This window comes from Ambystoma mexicanum, chromosome 4p (genome assembly GCF_040938575.1).
Source record: "Ambystoma mexicanum isolate Mex_15411 chromosome 4p, UKY_AmexF1_1, whole genome shotgun sequence".
Taxonomy (NCBI): domain Eukaryota; kingdom Metazoa; phylum Chordata; class Amphibia; order Caudata; family Ambystomatidae; genus Ambystoma; species Ambystoma mexicanum.
Window position 1 is genome coordinate 205,341,414 of NC_090927.1, and position 21,305 is coordinate 205,362,718.

Sequence of the window (21,305 nt, forward strand, 5' to 3'; positions counted from 1 at the left end):
TAGTATTTTTTCTATTTCTATTATATCCTTTTTCTTTTTTTATTTTTTTATTTTTATCACTCTATAATTCCTCACTTATCTATATGAGGTCTAATAAATATCTAGATTTATCTATATCAAGCCCTTCAGCCTGATTGCAGTGTCAGTTTTCGACCACGCATTAGCAACGCTTCGATGCGACAACGGCAGTCCGATTCATGCCGGCTACGGGAGAACTGCTCCGCTCCCTTGTTCAGCATGGTAAGACTCTCCTCACCCTTCAAATAACTACAATCACGGATTAGAATCGTTTTCAATAACAGGTTTCTTCTGTTTCCAGCAATCGCATTGCAGGCTAATTCACTGCGCTGATTCCTGTCAGGCAGTTTGATTCGGTCACCACATGGCCTCTACACTATAGTTCGCCACACTCTGCATACTACCTACCAATCACAGGTAACTGGCTCTTTCCTTTTTATTTAATTGATAGTTACCTACATTTAATAGTGACTCATTGGCCTTTTCCATTTTTTCTTTTTTCTTTTCTCGTTCCTGCAACTTCAAATGAATGGTACATTTTTAACTTTACCACGATGATGTATGACACCAATACGCAATTATGCACTAATTTGAACTGTTTTCTTTGTTTATGAATATGTATGCATTATGTTTAGACTGGCCCTGATGAAGGAAATCGATTTCCGAAATGCATTGGCAAATTTGGTCTGATTGATTAATTAATTGTGGCAAACTCTTCTTCACTAAGAAAGTATTAGTGACTTCTCATTTTTTGAGATTATTTTTCTTTGATAAAAATCATTTTTGAAAGACAACAGAACTTTTCTTTCATCTTTTTGAAATTGGATGTATATTATTTTTTTGACTACAAAACCGAACTGTCAGTAATTTTGAATAACTACATACCCAGTCATTCTCCTAGCCCCACAAGAACTCAGTGTGATTGTTTATTATCTGTTGGGTTATTGGGAACTTGGAACCTTTATGGAACAATTGCTTTGAACAACCTGCGAGGCGTTTTGACGCTTTGCATCCAGGAGAAGGGAGTCATTCCCCTGGATTACGAACAGTAGCTGGACTTTATGGTGTTTTGTTGTAGTGACAGGGATAGAGTAGGAGCCTTTGATACCGGGATGGCGCCTTTTTGCTTTGACTCACACAGACTTCCTGATGAGCACTCAAGTTTCATTAGTAGATGTAGGGAAATCCCCTTAGAGTTAGGGATAGATAGGTTTAGTTTATTATTTAATAAAAGTCTACAGCAACCACAATGGCACCACTTGGTCAGTCTCTTCATTCGTTGTCGCCACACCTTCCAAGCCAGGAAGGTTGCCAGGGTCACTTGCAGGGCTTGTCACTTCAGCAAGCAGAGTCCTGGGTACCAGTTTCCAGATAAAGTCTGGCTTTCCCACATCAGGTTACTTCAACTGTTCATCTGAAGTGGTTCGGGAGAGCGGCTGCACTCTCCTTGGAAATCCTTGTCTTCACCTAATGGAGGGGAACATTGGTCAGCCTTTATCCTAGACTACAGTGAAATCCTCTTCAAATTGGTTCCAAGGTGATTCTTCAAGGTGATACTTCCAGATGATGTTCCAAGAGGAGCCTCAAAGATGATTCAATTAAGTGGCGGCCGGGGGACTCACCCCTTTATTTAGTCACTTTGCCACAGCAGATGGGTCCATTCTAAGCCTTCTGTAAGGGGCCAACCCTGGCTGTTGTAACAAGGGTGATGCATTGTGAGGTCAGCTCCATGGATACCTTGTCTGCAGGGATTTAAGGGGATTTCAGGAAGGAAGTAGGGGCCTGGTAAATCCAAGATGGCTGGCCACATCTCCAGTATGGAGGTCCACTCCAACCCAAATTGGCCTTTCCCCTATTCCATTTCTACCGTAGATATAAAGGACTTGTGGCAGATCAGAAGAAGGATGCAGACACTCTGAGAACAGTTTACTGTGTCTTTATTAAAGAAATAAGAACAAAGCCAATCGTTTCCTATCACTATGGGATGCTCCCTATCTACTTTACTAACTAAGGTGCTCATTAGTCATGCGTCAATGTGCAAAGCAATAAGTCTGCTGTCCAAAACTAACCTATCTGACTATACCACTATTTTAATCAACTATGGTGTAGTATCAGCTTCATGGCAGCACGAGAAGCTGACACGCGCTGGCAGTGATGAAACGCGTTGCTTACAAGTCCTTTTTAGAATGTAAGCAACGCGTGTCTGCAGTTGGAGAGAAGAGCTCGGCCGAGAGACACAGACAGTGGGGCTCTCTCTCCCTAGATTACTAAGTTATTAATGTTAATTCATGTATATATATTCCCAATACATTTATTACCTCATTCTACTGTGTGCCGCATCTTACAAGTGGTGACAAGGATCTGGAGCAAGAGAGCCACGATGCAGTCATCGCATCCGTTACCGAGGTGAGAAGCATTTTTCCGCGGCATCGCCTAGCATTACGACGGTGCCACGTTGAGACACTCCCAGTGCACACAGTGGTCTAATTGCACGTTGCGTGCTCTCCTACATACCCATCTGAGGGGCCTACCACACCTCATATAATAGAGGCAAACTCTAAAATAGGTAATTTCAGGTCTCTCTCCGCCGGAAAACGACCAAGCCTATATAATAAAAGCCAACTCAGAGAAGCTGCATTTAAATTATCCCCTCATCCCACAACGTCCACGTCAGGCAAAAGACATTCACCGACCCCAGGTGATAGGAGCGAAATCAGTTTTCTTTTTTCCCATGCTAGAGACATACCGCCATTACATATTAGAAGCCCATGTGTCATCTGTTTTTTTTAAATCTATCTCATGACTTACCTTATTAATCAGGCTGCAGGTACTACACGGCCTGTATCTATTTGAATAGTCCACTGTTAGTGACCAGTCTCACAATGAAATGAATACTCACCAGTAGCATCCCAGCCAGATCTCAATATATCCGGAAATATTTCCAAAACTGCCAGAAGCTTACCCGTGCATATAGCTCCACATGCACCCATATCTCACGCTGACATGGCTTTCAGCTGTGTGCCACCCCCGTGTTTTTCTTACCTGAAGTTGGCCAGTCCACCATCCCATGGAGACGTTGGATAAACATTATGCTAATGTTGCTTGTGGGCAGAACTGCAGTGTAGAAAAGAGGAAGTCTCTTCTGCGGCATTGTTTAGGACCGGCAGGCTAAGAAAAGTTTGAGGACTTGCTAGAACTTGATGATGAACAAGCAGCAAACCTTAATGAATATGAGAAAATAGTAGAAAAGATTGCCAAACATTATGAAAAGAAACTGAGCACTATCCTTGAACGCTACAAATTCGGAAAGAGAATTCAGGAAGATGGCGTGAGTGTGCAGCAGTACTTAACTAGTCTGATGAAAATGGCAAGGACCTGCAATTTTAATGAAAAGCTGAACAAGCTTCTTAGGGACCAGTTCATGCTCGAATGCAGTAACCCGAAAGTCAGAGAAAAACTCTGGGCAGAAGATAACCAGCCGTTAGATGCTGTGCTACGTGTGGCCAAGGAAGTGGAACACACTGACGACTGCATCAAAATGTTGGAGGGTAGAGCGAAGAATATAAGCATACTCAATGAGGAAAGCGAGCAGAAGATGCCACATGTGCAGCCCACCAGCACCACTGACAACATTATGCCTGTTGACAGTGTGATGAAATATTATGATAGAGGGTGAAGACCGGGTCGCAGAAACAACAGGAGAGGCAGAGCACCTTTCCGTGGATGCAGAAACAGTCCCAGCAGGTGTTACAGATGCGACTATGTAGGTCATTGGGCGGATGACCCCAAATGTCCTTCTTTAATAATCATCTGCAAGTTGAGCAAAGGAAGACGACATCTAGCTAAGTGTTGTAAAGTAAAAAAAATAACAACAAATAATATCCGGGATGAGCATAGTGAAGGAGAGGCAGAAGAATTTGTCTACATGATTTCAGGTGAAACTGATAACGAACAAGAAATAGACAGCCCCAAATTGGCATTGTGTGTCAACGGAATTGTCATGGACATGATGATAGACTCTGGTGCAAAATACATGCTGTTGCCCCAGAGTTGTTGGGATCAATACAAACATGAGTATCTTCATGAGACGGATATCAACCCCAAAGCTTATGGAGGTGTGGCGATTGATATAATTGGTTGGTTCTGGGTGATTTGAAGTTCAAGGGGAGAACAGCAAGAGGAAAGATGTATATCACGAAAAAAGGAAGCACCCCTTTATTGAGTTGGACTCATCAACAGAAACTCAAGGTCAGACTAGAAGAGTCAGTATTCGCTGTTGAGAGAGACAGCACTCGAAGAGTACCCAGCGAGTACCCAGCGAGAAGAGGCATATTGTGAGTGAAGGAGTTTTTCGCAATGAAATTGGATGTTTGAGGGGATTTTTTCACAAGATTCAGATGAAAGAGAGCGACAAACCTGTGGTGCAAAAGCTGCGAGGTATTCCTTTATCCATGAGAGACAAAGTGAAAATTGAATTAAGGAAGTTGGAGTCGTAAGGCATCATTGAGAGAATAGATGCCAGTGATTGGGTCTCACCCCTAGTTGTTTTAAGGAAGAAGACAGGGTATGTCAGAATATGCATTGATATGCACGAATTGAACAAGTGTGTGATTCCCGATAGACAACCGCTTCCTAACATTCAAGAGATAGTGTCCACAACTGGCCCCTCAAATTCTTCTCCACGTTGGATTTGATGTCTGCGTACCATCAGGTCAAACTGCATCGAGAATCAAGAGCCCTCACCACTTTTATAACGCCTGATGGTTTGTTTCAGTACAAGAGAATGCCTTTTGGCCTCATTTCAGCAGCATCAGTTTTTCAGAAGATCATGCACAAGTTGTTTGATGGCACAGACGGAATCATCTTTCCAAGACGATATACTAGTACATGCTGACAATCTAGAACTACACAACGAAACACAGAAGCATGTGTTTGAAAGGCTAAATAGTGCAGGAATTACTTTAAGCAGGGAGAAGTGCAGGATCAACCGTACAGAAATTGAATACTTGGGCCACATCATCTCAGCCGATGGTGTACGCCCGAAGAAACAAGGTTATTGAAGAATGCTGAGAAATCGTATGCCACTATAGAGAAGGAAGCTTTGGCCATCAGATGGGCGGCTGATAAATTAAAACATTTCATATGGGGTAATGATTTGGAGTTCCACACAGACCACAATCCGCTGGTTGAAATTTTCACATCAAAGGGCCTGGACAAGGTATCTGGACAACTCAGGAGGTGGGTCACGCAGATGCAGGAATTCAATAATGTAGTTAGATATGTGCCTGGTGTCATGAACAGGTCGGCTGATTGCCTATCCAGACTCACCGGCGTGATGGATTCTGACAAAGTGGATCAGGATGATGAATTAGTTTTCAGCATTGACACTGCTCCCATTCCACGGGAGGAATGGGAAGGAGCGATGAAGGAGGATGAGTCTCTTCGAAAGTTGAAAGAGTTAATGCTAGAAGGTGGAGTGGAAGTGAAGAGGAGAAATTATACTGGCGATGCAAGAATACTGCCTTACTGCAATGTCATCAATTAATTGTGTCTTCACGATGGGTTGATAATGCGTGGGGACAAAATCATTCCACCTTTGAACATACGTTCCAAGATCATAGATCTTGGACACGAGGGACATCAATGCATAATCAAGACCAAGCATAGGATAACAAGCGAATATTGGTGGCCTGGATGCGATATTCAGATAGAAAGAGCAGTTCGGGATTGTATCCTTTTACTGTAAAGTATCCCATGGTTCAAAGTATCCCATGGTTCTGACTGACATCCCTGTCAAACCATGGGATAAATTAGGTTTGGATGTGTTGGGCCCTGTGTGGAGTGAAGATAAACAATATTTCTGTTTGGTGGTGATAGACAGGTATACTTGTTGGGCGGAAGTACTGATCAAACCGGAGATCACTGCTAAGTCTGTTTTCTTAATGAAATCACTGAACGTGAGGGTCTTCCAAGGTGTATAGTCACTGATAATGGTACCCAGTTTCGGTCTAAGGAAATGGAAGAATATTGTAGAACACATTCCATGGAACACCAGTTTAGTGCCATATACCATCCCCAGACGAATGGCGTAGTGGAGAGGTTCAATCGCATTCTCAACGAGGCCATTCGCTGGGCATGGTCCAATAGTCTGGATTGGAAAAAAGCTGTGAAGGATGCTGTTGTTGCTAATCGATTTTCCCCTCACTGCACATGAACTCAGTCGGGGGCGAAGGCAAATACTAAGTTGGTTCCACCTTGGTTAGAGAGGAGTGCAGAGAGAGAGGTGAGAACTGATAATGTCAAGGGACGCATCAGAAGTGCTCAATTTAGGAACAAAGGGTGCATGACGGTGCAGGTGTGATGAGGTCCAAGAACATGACACCTGCTGTAGGAGACATGGTGAAAATAAAACTACCTCCTGCTCTTAGGGATGGCTCCTGCAGATGGTCCAAACCAATTGTGGTGGTGGAAGTATTTAAACATGATGTGAGAGTTGATGATGGACGTGTTTGGAACATGGAAAGAGTGTGTGTAGTGCGTGATGTTGGTGGTGTCTCTTCTGGAGAGTTGAACAAAGATGTTGGTTTGTGTGCCCAGAATTGGCGCGATGTATTCTTGAGGTTTCCTTGCCTGGTGTAAATTCAGACAGTGTTCATCATTCAAGATGTGGAAGATCCTATCGCAGACCTCAACGTTTGGCAGAGTATCTATGAGACTAATAAGAGTGTGTTCGAGCTGCGGTTTTCATTGTGAAGAAGGGCGGATAGGTGGTATCAGCTTCATGGCAGCACGAGAAGCTGACACGCACTGGCAGTGATGACACGCGTTGTTTACGGGACCTTTTTAGAATGTAAGCCACGCGTGTCGGCAGCTGGAGAGAAGAGCGGTGGCCGAGAGCCACGGACAGTCGGGCTCTCTCTCCCTAGATTACTTGCTAAGTTATTAATGTTAATTCATGTATATATATTTCCAATAAATGTATTACCTCATTCCACTGTGTGCCGTATCTTACATATGGTTATGTTCATATTATTTATAGCGCGCACGACCGCCCGAATGCATCTTGGCGTGAGGAAAAAAGGGAACAGTGTAGTCAACCTGCTTAGGGAAAGAGAAAAGTTTTAAGAAGACGCTTAAACCGAAGGTGATTCTCTGGTCAGTAGAATGGCTCCCTTCGCCTGATGGTTGAGCTTTTACACCTTCACTTCTTTTAGAGTCATGGTTATCATACCATTTTCAAATAGTCTCTTGTTATCCTTTTTATTAGCTCCCATAGTTCCCTTATGGGACTGATAGTCTTTCTCCCCTCTGTGATGGGGATTTTCTTTCCCCTTATTTGTATAATTCGTTCTGGGTTACGGGTTTCTGAATATTCTGTTCTAATGCCTTCTGTTCTGGGGCTTTTGTTTTCTGGATAATTATCATTCATCTTTTCCTCATATAGACTTTCTTGTACAATGTTTATCCTAGGAACTTCACATTATGTTACTTCCATGTATAAAGCGCAACCTTCACCAACAAGGGTATCATGGCGCTGGGCAAACAGAAAAGGCAATAGTTGCCCTTGAACACTTAAAATGGGAGACAGAACTGTGAGCACTTAAAATGGGGGACAGAAATGCTGCAGCGGAACGCAAAGGGCAGGGAGGAACAAAGGGACACAATTTGGCCTGCAGGTACTCAGGACCTGTACCATAAAACAGCCGATGGACAATACAAAGTGACTTACATTTGACATGCTTGGGCACCAGAAGCATTGGAGAGAGGACAGGATTGCAGAGTTTGAAACATGAAACAATGTACCTGTGGCCACCCTGGCAACCATGTTTTGTAAGATTTGAAGCTGTTGCAGAAGATAGGCAGGTTAAGCAAAATAAAGTGAAATACAATAATCCAAAGACCTAGAAATAATAACAGACACCACCAAAGAACGAAGTTGAGGATAGGGAAAAGGCAGAACTTTACAAAGAATCCTCAGTTTGAAGTGAGCAGTCTGACAAACAGAACATAATTGTCTCTCTCTCTCTGTACTTGTATACTCTTTTGGTCTTGCAAAAGAGTATACCTTCCCCTTTTCCCAAGGTAATGATAATACATTTCTATTCTTCTACTCTTTGGGATTTCTAGGCTTCTCTTTATCACATGGTCGCAGTTCAACTTTATGAACTTGGTTTTCCCAGTTTTGTCAGATACTGAGAATGAGTTTCTCTGATGCTATTACCAGTCCCATTTCGTTTTCCGGTATTCCTGTTCTCCCCGTTACTTGCAGCTTTTCTGGGGAACATTTCTGGTGCGGGTAGGTATTTGGGACCTTTTCCTTCCTTCACATTGCTTCTTGGTTTGCTTCCCCAGTCTTCTGCATTTTGTGGGTTTCTCCATCCATTTCGGCTTCTCAATACCTGTACGGTGGACGGACCATTGCATTCTTTGTTGGGTGGTGTCACTGCAGTTGAACAAGCAGCCTACCCACCTTGATTGCTTTGTGGCCATGCCACCACCAAGCTTTCCACTCCAGCTGTCTTGGCTTCGTACACGCCGGGCTTCCAACTTCTCCCTCTATGACTCGAAGCAGTTCTGCATTTCACAGGCTTTGTGCTCCTCTTCCGCTCCAGAGAACGGATTCCTCAAGGAATATTTCCATACTCATTTGAAAAACGGTCTCATCCCTGAATCCACCTCTCTGGCTGCAGCATCTTTATTTCTCATTCCTAAGAAGAACACCTCCGAACTCCTCCCTTGCATAGATTTCCGAGGACTTAACAAGATCATGGTCCCAGACAAATACCCTATGCCACTCATACCAGATATCCTGGAGACAGTGAAGGGTGCCACCATGTACCCCAAGTTGGATCTGCGTGGGCCTATCGTTTAATTTCCATAAAACAGGGTGATGAATGGAAGATGGCATTTAGAACTCCCTTCAGACATTTCCAATACAGAGTTATGCCTTTTGGTTTAGCAAACGCAACAGCGGTCTTCCAACACTTCATGGATCATTTGTTTGTAGACATTCCCCTTCATTATGTTATCATCTATCTGGATGATATTTTGGTATTCTCAGCCACAGTCACAGACCATATCCGACATGTCTGAGAGGTGTTACAACATTTTCAACAGAACCATTTATATTGCAAGATTGAAAAATGTGAATTTAACAGACCCAAAGTAGCCTATTTAGGTTATAGTCTGTCAGCACAAGGAATTGAAATGGATCCGGCAAAGATCACTACAGTTCTTGAATGGCCTACCCCTGTTTCTGTCAAAGACATTCAAAGATTCCTGGGGTTTGCGAATTTCTATAGGCGATTCATACCACATTTTCCACCCTCCCACAGCCAATGACCAATCTTCTCAAGAAAGGAGTCACCTTCGTTTGGTCTCAAGAGACTCAACAGGCCTTCAGAAAATTGAAAGAATTGTTTACCAGAGCTCCTATTCTAGTTACACCAGATCAAAGTTTTAAGTTTATAGTGGAGTCTGATGCATCCCACCACGCATTAGGGGCAGTCTTGCTTTAGATGGACTCTCAAAACATGGAACGCCCAGTGGCATATTTGTCCAAGACTTTGAACTGAATGATATGGTTCTAGAGAAAGAACTTCTAGCTATCAAGCGAGCATTCGAAGAATGGCATCATCTTTTGTTAGGAGCCTTATATCCTATTGAAGTAAGAACTGACCATCATAATCTCTGTGCTCTCCAATATGCGCAAACACGTAATAGCAGACAAGCTTCTTGAGCTCATTTCTTCTCCCCCTATCGTATTATCTTCACCTTTATTCCTGGTCGTCTTAATCTCTGGGTGGATGCCTTATCCAGAAAGAACCACACCTCAGCATCCTTGTTCAAGTCTGAATTGATATTTCCGAAGGTCATTTTCATTCCGGTGATTTACAATTTCCTGCAAAGGATAGAGGAGCAATCTAAATTCCTGGAAGAGACAAATCCGGATGTCATCCTAAAACATCAACTTACTAAGAGCAAGGGTTGCTTTTTCAAGGAACAGGAGGGTTTCATCCCCACTGAAACACTGCACCAAGAAGTATTGAGACTCTGTCACGACACTCAAGCAGCAGGACATCAGGGTTTTCTGAATACCTTCGATTTGGAGCAAAGACACTTTTGGCGGCCTTCATTCAGGCAGGATGTGCAGGATTATATTGCCTCTTGTGCGATATGTTTACAGCCCAAGACTTCTCGTATCCCCCCAGAAGGTGAATTGGTCAGGATAACCATCCCGACCAAGCCATGGCAAGTCATCTCGACTGATTCTATAGTGGATCTCCCTACCTACGATGGTTGTACCACAATTATGGTCACTGTGGATTCACTCACCAAGCTGGCACATTTCATTCCATTATGCAGCGTTCCTTCAGCTTCTCACATGGGCTGTACTTTCTAAGAACGCATCTTCTCTCTTCATGGCTTACCTGAGACGATTATTTCTGATCGAGACTCACAATATACCTCCCGGTATTGGAAACAGGTATGCAGCATTCTTGGTATCTCTCGAGCACTCAGTTCGGGATGCCATCCACAAACTAATGGGCAGATTGAGCGATTGAACCAGACTTTAGAGGGACATCTGCATTGTTACATCTCTTCGGCTCACGTTAATTGGAAGGCACTGTTGCCGTTGGCAGAATTTGCGTATACTAATGCTACTCATTCCTCTACCAAAGCCAGTCCATTCTACTGTACATATGGGTATCATCCTTCGGTGTTTCCAACCCTCATTCCTCAGACCACCTCTTTCCCGGATATCGACAAGTTGGTAGACATCATCCAACAAGGTCATCAGTTGGCACGTCTTGCCTTGCAGGACGCTTAATCCAGAATTAAGAAGTTTGCTGACAGACATCGGACTCCCACTCCCTCTATTGAGATAGGAGATTCGGTTTGGTTGGCTTCTCAGTTCCTTCCCCGGGGCTTAGTTCCTTCAAAATTGTCTCCCAGGTACTTTGGGCCTTTTCGTCTATTGGAACGTAAAGGGACAGCGGCTTTCAAGCTCCAGCTTCCCCATTCTTGGAGTCGCATTCATCCCACATTTCATGTGTCCCAACTTAAGCCATAGGCACAATCGATTTCATCGTACAGTGACTGGGAGACCTCCACCGATCCTGACCACTTTAGGTCCTGAGTTTGAAGTGGCAGGGATTTGTGATTCACGTTATCATAGGGGCACTCTTCAATATTTGGTGTACTGGAAGGGTTATTCCCCTGAGGAACGCTTGTGGGAGCCTGCTTCCACGGTTCACGCCCTGTGTTTGGTTCGCTCTTTTCATCTCTGCCACCTGGGTAAACCGGGGCTCTCTTCCCTTCGGAGGGGGCATACTGTGATGATTTGGCGCAGTCGATGGTCACTTTGGCATCGCTGGCACCGTGTGTTGGGATTACAATTGGGTCCTCACCAGATGGCGTCGGATTTCCAGTGTAGCGCTTCATGCATCCCAAAGGAATCAGCAGGAGTGGCTCTGCCCCTTCTTCCAGTGGCAATACTTCAGGAGCCTAGCCATGAGCAACAGTGCGTTGCTACTCTTATAGTCGCCACGCTAAGTGAGTTTCGCCTCTAATCCTAGGATTACTGATCTTAGTTGACATAGTGATTCTCATCTCTTCTTCTGTTTTTTCTCATCTGTCCTTTTCCTATACGTTAGGCGCGGTTCTTCCTCTGTTCCCGACTCGCACACTTCCGACCTCCGGAACCCTCTACTCTTGGAGCTGTCACCGTCCCGAGAAGTACGTTCTCCACCATAAATTCCCACTTGGCTTTCTATTGGTATTCTTCTGCGGTTTCCATTCACCATCACCGTCATATCTATAGCATAAGCGGCTTTGCATACATCCGGACTACATTACCCAACATCCTTCGCTGCTGTACGTCTTCAACAAACACACCTTACATTGGGCCAGAAAGGCTTTCTGTTCCTGGCAGGTTTAAAACATATTCTTGGACACAGTGCTTCCCTCTCTGTACTCTTTATTCTTCTCTGGAGAGGTATCTTCTTCTCTGTTTTCATCAGGACGAATTATCAGAAGCCGATAATTCAATCCTTCTTTCATTGGTTCCAATTAACAACAGACTTTAAATGCACGGTAAAAGTACCAACAGTACATAATTGAACTCGAGTAATCTCAAGCCTCATTCTTACCGTATGCATTCCATTACAGCACAGACGGGCTGAGCGGAAGAGAGGAGTCATCAGACGCAGTACCACTTTCCCGACATCGCTAACAAGCGCACACCAGCTACACAGGTCTTTTTTAAACACAAGGGTTTCCCTGGTGGCCTCTCTCTGCTCTGCCAATACCGTCGGATCAGAGAGGGCAGACCAGGTAGATTCTTCAAGCTTCTAGCCCAGCCACGGAGACAGGTTGGTGATTTATCAGTTACTTTGACTGTTGATGTTGTATTTGGATTGTCATTTATACATACGAGCATTACAGAAATTCAACCACACTTTCTCCACTCTCAAAGAACCAGACTGATTACCCCTCCAATCTCGCCTCACCTTCAAGGCAGCCTGTCTCACCTACAAAGCACTAAGGTACAAGACACCATCATGTGAAAAGATCACCATTTCAGAAGGACAACTCAAGAGCAGGAGCAAAGATATCGCCAGACTGGAATCCAAGAAGTGCAAGAAGGATAAGATGGAAAACAAGCATTCCACTGCGATGCTTCTACATTCTGGAACAACCGTCCTGCTAATATCATCTTGCTCCTTCCATCCTGCATTTCAGGAAAGAATTAATATGCTGCTCTTTAAGGAACATTTCAGTGGAAATGAGTACTATAGAATGACAATACAAGCGTCCGCACCCATACCATGTACCACTCTCTTTATTGTACAGCTCTCTGTTGCTTTCTATTTCTATCTGTTGCACTATTTAAATCACCTCCATACATACATAAGTAATGGAAATCTTGATAAAGTATTTGTTTAAGATTGACATAATTGAATATCCTGTAACAGTATGGAAAGCTCCCCCAAGGCTCTACATACACCCCACAATTTGAATTGGTTTATGGCAGGATTCTAAAAGCCATTATCAATATGTTGATAGAAGAATGGGACAAACATGGCAACCAAAACCAAAATATTGTTGAATTGGTACATAATATAGCAATATATATGGCCAGTGATGGCCTGCCAGCCCAGGCCTAGGCAGGCCCAAGTGAAGTGAAGGCCTCCGTGAGGGCTGCAGGGCCTTTACCTGCAATGTACACAACCCCGAGGAGGGGGTGATAGCTATTTGCCAGCGCTGTAGAAGCAAATACCAGCATGACGGGGAGGCGATTCTGAACAAGGTGACACAGAGAAAGACTGCCTGCGTGCTCCGCAACCTCACAAAGACTTCACCATATCAGAAGGTGAGATACCAGCAACAATGCCCGCAAGGCTGTCAGGTTAATTTCTGCCACCCTAAGTGAGTGGATTGTTATGCACCTGCCTCCTGAATTTGATCTTCGGGACAAAAGCAACCTAGGACCAAGGTGGGTGTGGTGGTTAAGGGACTTTAAATTCTACGTAGGAGCCATGGGACTCACAGATTATGTCAGGTTGAAGAATATACTCTTGCTAGCAGTGGGTTCCGCAGTAAGAGACATCGTAGGTGAGCTGTTTGGCACAGAGACAGCCTCCTTCCATGACCTACAAGAGATGCTGTTATTTCGCCCCCCACACCAATGTAGATTACGAGAGCCACATATTCCACATGACATGCCAGGAGAAGGGTGAAACTCTCCACAGCTTTGTCATCAGACTGCGAATCAAGATCAAACATTGTGAGTTCCACAGGTACTCTAACAATGAAGCGTTGCACTCTCAGGTCATTGCGAGCTGCAAATCACAGGCATTCCGAAAGAAACTGTTGCAAAACCAGAGGTCACTCGAGGAAATACTCGCATTAGCCTGCATTGAATCCGCCATTGATCAACAAATGGACAGCATCAACAAGGTGCCTATAGAACCTCAGCAGTCAGGTGGAGAGCCGGAACAAACTCACCGAGTCCACTAACAATGTCCCCAGCCGTGGCAGCTCCACGTGTTTCAAGTGTCGATAGAAGTACCCCCATGAGGGTGTGTGCCGCGCGCTGGGACAAAAATGCGCAGCCTGCAGGGGGGCGAAGACCACTTCCGGTCCGTCTGCAGAAACACACCCATGCCACAACAAGGCAAAAGACCACCAAAAGAGAGACGGAGAGTCACGTGGACCGCCTCACATGATGCTGGAACTGGCAGTGAAGCAAGACAGTACAAACCTGATGACCGTGAGAGCATCAGGAGTACAGGTGTGTCATAAATGCCTTATTATATCTTATATCATATCATATCACCAGATCATACCCCCACAGAAAACGTCAATCATCAGACAGATATGGATATCGGCGCTCCAAGTGACATGTTCACTACATTGAAGTACCATCACCGTCGAGCAGTGACTCTGCACCGTCTACAGATGAACAGAGGAAAAAGGGATATGTATGGACACTAAACAATAACGTGGCCAAAGAGCACAATCCAACGCTGATAATGCACATCAACAACACCCTCGCCAAATTCCTCATTGACACTGGGGCAACGGTAAACATCCTAAGTGAGGAGGCATACAACAGTCTCCCACAGCCTCCGAAGCTAAAACCGTCAACCATAGACATTTACCCATATGGGTTCACCACACCTCAACCATGCAGAGGCGTAATATCGGCAGTCTGTTCCAACAAATCACGCGCAGCATGCCTCCAGCTCCATGTACTAAAAACAGAGACTAACAGTGGGTGCATTCTCAGTTTCAAAACTGCAGTAGACATGGGGTTGGGACAGGTCCTCTACCAGTTGATACTACATAGATACCTGGCGAATGCCGAAGACATTAAAGGGGCATTCCTGGAACTGTTCAAAGGGCTCAGCAAGCTCAGAAACTGCAAAATACAACTTCGTATAGACCCCAACATCAAGCCGATAGCCCAGCACTACCGGGGCATCCCGGTCAATATACAAAAGTAGGTTGGGGAGGAAATCAATAAACTGTTGGACCAACATGTCATTGAGTCCGCTGTAGGGCCCATGCCATGGGTATCCCCATAGTACCAGTCCCCTAGAAAGCAGTTGAAGGGTCCCTACGGCTATGCGTGGACACGAGAAGGACAAATGAGGCGATACAAAGGGAAAGACATCAGGCTCAGAGAATCACAGACATGATTCACCATCTCCATGGAGCTAGGGCCTTCTGAAAACTCGACCTCACAAAAGGATATCACCAGCTAGAAATTGCCCCAGAATCGCGATACAGCACCACATTCGTGATGCACATGGGCTTATTCCGGTACAAGCGGCTTAGTTTCGGGATAGCGTCTGCAGCCGAGATCTTTCAAGATGAAATTCATAAAGTCAAAAGGCGCTTTCCCAACTGACTAAACTACTCGGATGACGTCCTGGTATTTGGAAAATCCACAGAGGAACATGATGCCGCTCTACATCGGGTATTCTCAGCACTTGAAGCAGCTGGACTGACATTAAATGAAAAACAAGTGAGTTTTTTGCATGGTCTCGCTGAGATTTTCCAGACACATTTTCTCTGAACGAGGCATGAGACCCAACTCTGACAAAGTGCCAGTGTTCAATAATGCAACAAGACCACAGAACCTAACTGAGCTAGCCAGCTACTGCTCGAGATACCTGCATGACTATGCCACCATTCGTATGCCAGTCAGGGAAGTCACAAAACACCCCCAAGCATTCCAATGGACACTGGAATGCCAAGAAGCCTTTGAGACCATCCGTAATAACATTTCGAAGGCAGAAGACATGGCAGAACCATGGTGGTGGCTGTAGATGCCAGCCCCATAGGCCTGGGTGCCATCTTGACTGAACAGGACCGAGAAAATCAGCGTAATCGATTCATAGTGGCATATGCCAGTCGGAGTGTGACACATACTGAACAAGCATATTCACAGGCTGAGAAAGAGACCCTGGTAGTCGTATGGGCCTGTGAGTACTTTCATTTAGTTTTATACGGAAAAGCATTCACGGTTGTCACAGATCACCAGGCGCTCCTGACCAGTTTTGGCAACGCGAACACTAGAATGCCCCAGAGAAATGCAAGGTGCAGCCTAGGATTAGAAGTTTAACATTATTCACTGCTCGGGAAAACAAGCAAATCTGGCGGACTATTTATCCAGACACGCGGCAGGGCCTGTGAGGGCGGGACCGTCCATCGCAGACACATACCTTAACTATGTAGTACATCATATGCAACCATTCTGTCAGGGCTGGAAGGCCAAAAGGCAGGGGTACGCCACCTTGAGCGTTCTCCACACTGAGAGCAGAGTAAAAAGACAAACAAAGCAAGCATTCCAAAATAGAAAACCCATCAGGCCATTACAAAGAATCCTTTGCCCTCTTTGCAGGCAACACACCTATAGGACTGCATTTCCTAGGAGCTCCTGGGCTAAAATCTACGGAATGCAGGTCACGTTGGAAGTGGCTGAGCGTCATACATGCGCGTAACAGGGAGCACAGGGCTTGTGCTCAAGACTTCACGCCAGGAAGACGTGTCATCAGGAGCTACGGCACCAGAACCACACACAAAGTTAGGGATTCCCTTGAAGCGCAAGACCCTGACTTAAGCCTTTAGAGCTGTGGACAGCACTCTGCTCTGTTCTGTTCCCATTATGCAGTGCACCCGGAACGTGACTGTGTGTCAGAAGGCCATCAGGAAGAGATCTGTTTTGTCCTCATTGCCATGCCACAGTTCGGCTTAATATTAGAGCTCCTGTGGCTCAAAAGACACAATCCACACATTCAGTGGTTGGAAAGCAGTGTCCAGCTACGTTCATTGTACTGCAGGCCCTTACAGGGAAGTAGATACACACATGCAGTGCAGGGTGTGGTCGCTGAGACGGCTCTGTCGGAGACCATAGACCTCAGTCCCTTGCCCCAAGAGTATCAAGAATACCGCAACGTGTTTAGTAAACAAGGAGCAGAGACCTTACCCCCACATCGACCGTTCGATTGATGCAAAGACCTAGAGCCGGGTGCGGTCTTGCCGTGTAGTCATGTCTATGCCCTGACCGAGGGGGAAACTGAACATCTGCGTGAATATATAGAGTCCAATCTCTGAAATGGTTTTATCAGACATTCAAACTCATCGGTGTTCTTGCCTCTTTTCTTAGTCCCGAAGAAACTACAGACTTACGTACATGCATAGACTACCGTCGGGTTAACCGTATTACGGTAAAGAAACTCTACCAGCTGCCTTTCATTCCGGTCTTGCTCAACCAGGTGCGTAACGCAGCTATATACACAAAATTAGATCTAAGAGACCCTTACTATCTGGTGCAGGTGTGTGCAGGGGACGAGTGGAAGACCTCCTTCCGAACCAAGTTCGGTCTTTATGAGTACCAAGTAATGCCCTTTGGCCTCTGCAATACGCCCGCCGTCTTCCAGGACTTTCTGGATGAGGTTCTCTGTGGGTACCTTGATGTATTCACGGTTGTATACATAGACGACATGCTCATATATTCCCAGAATGAGCAAGACCATGTCAAACATGTCAAGGCGATCCTGCAACGGTTGAGGGAACACAGTTTATTTGCCAAGCTAGAGAAGTGTGATTTTCATCATACCACAGTCGAATTCATCAGCTACTTTCTCACACCATCGGGGGTACAGATGGGCAAGCATAAGGTACATGCCATACTGGATTGGCCAGCCCCTAACTCAGTAAAAGGCATCCAATCCTTCCTGGGGTTTGCTAACTTTTAAAGGTGATTGATTAAAGACTTTTCCACTCTGGTGAGGCTGATAACCAAACTGCTCAAGAAAGGGCAGAAGCTCGATTGGGATAGTGCAGCTGAGGACGGGTTTCAATAGCTGAAAAAGCATTTACCAATGTTCCAGTTCTATAACATCCAGACTTAGCTCAGACTTTCATTGTAGAAACGGATGCCTCCGGCTATGCCTTGGTTGCTTTGCTTTCCCAGAGGAACCCACAACCCGGACTGCTGCATCCGGTAGCGTACTATTTCCAAAAGCTTCTACCAGCCGAAACCAATTATACCATAGCAGACCACAAATTGTTGGCTGTCAAATCTGCATTTGAAGAATGGCAGCATTATTTGCTAGGGGCAAGCCACACACACTGGCAGTAATAACAGATCATTGAAATCTTCAGTTTATCAAGACCGCCAAATCGCTTAGTCCCTAACAACTCCTTTGGGTGTTGTTCTTCACCGACTTTGATTTTGTTATCACCTATAGGCCAGGAATCACCGAGAGGCTGACATTCTCTCACGTTATCCAGAACCTCCAGAGAAAGACACCAGACAAGAACCACAACCAATTGTGCCCCCAGCACTGATCATAGGAGCAGTCACACCCATGAATATGTTCGAAGCAGTACAAAAGGCCATGTCAACAAAGGACCTAAACGACTGGTGCAAAGCTGATATACACCACAAGTTGGTCGACAGACTCCCCTATTACACCGATGCTTTATACCTTCCCAAAAGGGAAATATGAAAAAAGGCTATGCAGTTGTGCGACACTACCCCCTTGGCTGGCTACCCGGTATATATAAATCACAAGAATTAGTAGCCAGACATTTTTGGTGGCCCACATTCCAATGAGATATATGGAAATATGTGTCCAACTGTGAGGTGTGTAGCAGGAATAAAGCTAGTCATCAAAGGCCGGTTGGTCTTCTGCAGCCCTTACCCACACCACCAGCGCCCTGGCATACAGTCACCATGGACCTTTTAGTAGACCTTCCACCAGTACAGAAACATACATCAATACTCGTTATTGTGGATTCTCTGACCAAGATGAGTCACTTTGTTCCATGTAGGGGTGCCCACAGCTGGGGAAATTGCCAAACCCTTTCTGCAAAATGTAGTGCGACTGCAGGGCCTGCCAACCCAAATAATCACGGACAGGGGTCTGCAATTCACATCATGGTTTTGGCACTCATTTTTCAAATTATTATGTACAGACGAATGCCTGTCTTCGGGGTATCATCCAGAGACTGATGGGCAAACTGAAAGGTGAATCAAGGACTAGAGCAATATCTGCAATGTTTTACTACCAATGCAGACACATCTTGGGTCCAATACACCTGGTTAGCGGAAATAGCTTATAATATCACTGTCTACCGCTCAACCAAACACACCCCGTTTTACAGCTTATACGGGTGCCATCCTCATGTCTTGCCCATTGCTGCTATACCACCCTCGCCTGATCTACCTGCGTTGTTTGGACAACATTCACATGCCCAACAAATCTGGAAGAACATCCAAACCAACCTTAATCATGCTAAAACCTCCTACAAACACTACTCCGACAAACACGGTCGACCTACCACTAAGTACCAGGTGGGCGACTGTGTGTAGTTGTCCACCCGCAATATCCACATGCAGGGCCCTAGAAAACTACACCCACGATATAGAGGCCCAGTCACCATAAATAAAGTAAAAACCCCAGTGGCAGTAATACGCGATCTCCCAGCCCCGATGAAAATACACCTGACTTTCCAAGTTGCCCTCCTAAAACCAGCCCAGGCCACCATCCACATCAAACGACCTCCACCAATAGTGGTACATGGCCATCTGGAGTATGAGGTACAGGCAATCCTAAATTCCGAACTAAGGTAAGATGGACAAGTGTACCATTTGCTGGATTGGGTGGGATACGGACCTGAGCACCGCTCATGGGAGCCAGCTAGAAATGTACATGCTCCATGGTTGGTACGGATGTTCCATCGTAACTACCCAAACAAGCCCAGACCAAAGCCCTTCTGAACAGGGGGTGGATACTCTCAGGGCTGGAAGCCAGGGCGGCCAAAAGGTCAGGGACATGCCACCTTGAGAATTCTCCACACTGAGAGCAGAGTAAAAGGACAAATAATGCAAGCATACCAAAATAGAAAACCCATGAGGCTGTTACATAGACTCTTTTGCCCTCTTTGCAGGTAAGACGCCTACAGGACTGCATTTCCCAGGAGCTCCTGGACTAAAAACTGCAGAATGCAGGCCACGTTGGGAGTGGCTCAATGACACGCATGCGTGCAACGGGGAGCACATGGCTTGTGCTCGAGACTTCATGAAAACAAGACGTGTCATCAGGAGCTCTGGCAGCAGAACCACCCACGAGGGGCCACACCCCACCGGATCGAGATCCCGGCCCCTCGCATGACTCAAATAAGTCCTGAAAGTGCTTCAGCTATCACAGGGAGCAGGGGGTCGTGCAGGGGCCCCAGCTCCACCCAAGGTCTGGCCCTGGCCTCCCACTGAGATAAGTGCCAGTTGCCGCTGCGTGCCGCACCAAATGAGCATGAGTGAAAGGCCCGGAACGCCGCACACTTACTCATTGTCGTGCACCGGAATAGACCAACAGTGAACAACAATTCTCAGAACTGCTAGATTTTACCCTGGAGTTTGGCCTAAAGATTGCTCTGACAGTTGCAAAGGACTTCAATTCCCAGCTTCCTTTGCGGCCGATCCTACGCGGAACGTCACATCATCACATAGCTAACGGTACCCAGAAGCAACCATATTTATCTGTTGCGAGGTTGCCAAGCGACGCTCCTTAACCGTTGCGTTTGCTCGGCAAGGTTGCTCCGGTTCGTGTGCCTTTGTTTTCTACAATCATGCTTACCTGATTTCCCTGTGTTTTTCGACCTCCTGGTTTACACTACTGGTATCCTCTTGCTTCTACCCTCACTGATCTCCAGCGCATATTCTCCCTTTGGACGGATACCTGGTACCTTCGACTTCAGCATTCTATTTTCTTGACCACGGCTTCCTCCTCCTCATGTAACTTTGCCTGGCAATTGGTCCCGCTTTTCTTCCCCGGCACTGCGGGGCTCCTAGCTGTTGGCCTCTGCATTCTGCCTTTTTTCTCCGCTCCTGAATAAGTGCTCACGTTTCCTTGGAACCCTAATCCTGCATTTCTCGCAGCAAGATTTCCTGTACCTGCTTCACTGTTGGAATCATCCAAGTGAACTCTATTCCTTCCTGGAATTGTGTACCGTTCCAGAACTCTACTGAACTCTTGTCCCAAGGACTTCTTCCGTGTATTTTGGACACTTCAGGACTTTCAGCTGCCTCCAGTGGGGGGTGATCTAGTTGCACACTCGTTACGCCCGGGTCCGGCTTCTTCTGCTCTTCATCATCATCATCTCGAATCATCTTCTGACGGACTACTGGAACCTGATCCCTGTACTGAGATGTCTTCTTCCTGCACAGATCCATCTGGCTGGCATGCTACAAGTAGGTCCCGAACCTG